The sequence below is a fragment of the Citrus clementina genome, unplaced genomic scaffold (assembly GCF_000493195.1).
Source record: "Citrus clementina cultivar Clemenules unplaced genomic scaffold, Citrus_clementina_v1.0 scaffold_1, whole genome shotgun sequence".
NCBI classification, from domain to species: Eukaryota; Viridiplantae; Streptophyta; class Magnoliopsida; order Sapindales; family Rutaceae; genus Citrus; species Citrus x clementina.
The window spans coordinates 23,906,194-23,907,585 of record NW_006263303.1 but is presented as its reverse complement, the minus strand read 5'-3'; positions in this window follow the sequence as shown (position 1 = coordinate 23,907,585).

Here is a 1,392-nt window from a genome sequence, read left to right as displayed (position 1 = left end):
TGATAATCTTCAAGCAATAGAATATGCAACTGATTTGTTTTTATTTTTCATTTTTTCAATTGGGAACTTACAGTCTTATTTTTTATTTTCAAAACCAAACAATGTTACTCGTAAATTTTTTTTATCCAGTTTCTAGAGTTGGTAACTTGTTGGGTATTTATGAAACCTTTAATATTTTATGAGGTGTAACAGTAATAGGATTAATATTTTCACTTCCTTTCTTCACCCTACAAACAGCAAAGTATGCAATGAATGTTTAAAGTTAACAATCTGTAAAGTCTGGTCTAAACTTTGCTCTAATTAAATATCATAATAAATTATAAAGAGAGGTTAGATTAGAAGATCTCCAACAGCTAGATTCAAAGAGATTCTTCATTACATTATTTTATAATCATTTTTTCGAAAATGTCATTCCTGTTATAACAGAGGTAGAGAAACAAATTGAGAGGGCCTTTCAATTCCATTTTCAAGGCGAAAAATGCAATGTTATGTTTCGTTTCTTTTGTTAATCTAATCCACTTTCTATCAAGCATTTATTATTATTTTTATTTTTTTGGCTTTTGTTGAGTGTTTTTGTTCTACGATGGCAATTTGGGAGATTATAATTGAGAAACATTTTTAATATTTGAAAGAAACCCACGGCTGCACTGATAATGAACCCACAGAGATTATCAAAGAGTCCCTTTTCGTTTTTAAAGCAGATTTTTAAAGTTTTATACGGTGGAGTGTATGAGAAGAGGATAAAAATTGTCATAAGAGTAAAGTGAGGATTAGACAGGATAAATTGAGTGATAAAAAAATTATTTTAAAATTTTTAGTGGGGTGAATTGAGAAGTGGAGGATGATGTGGAGAAATGAGAGTGAAATATCCACTATAACTATGCTTCATGAGTAACGAAATGTTATATTCATTTAGTTAGGATTCTTAATTGGTGTACTAATTAATGTGTCACCAATATAAATTTATCATTTAGATATGAAATGATAAGACTGAGTAGTTAAGTTCACTTGAACCAATCAAATAATACAACATAATCACTTACACATCTGTTGGTATACATATTAAATATCTCAACGAAGTAAAATTATTATTATAGCAAATAGATCTTAAATATTAGAAGAAGCTTATAATGAAACTGACTCTGAGCCCACTGTCACCTAACCCGTGCATCCCAGCTACTCTTACGCCTGTAAATATTACAATACTTGGGTTGGGCTGTGCAATAATGAAATTGATTTTGATCAATCACCATAAATAGCTGATTGTAAATATTGTGTAATTAGTTTGAAGTGTGTCACAACAGAATTAATGTAGGTTGATCTCAATAAAAATTTAATTGTAAATATATGAGTGGTGCTCTAATTATGATGTATATATCAAATGATATAAGT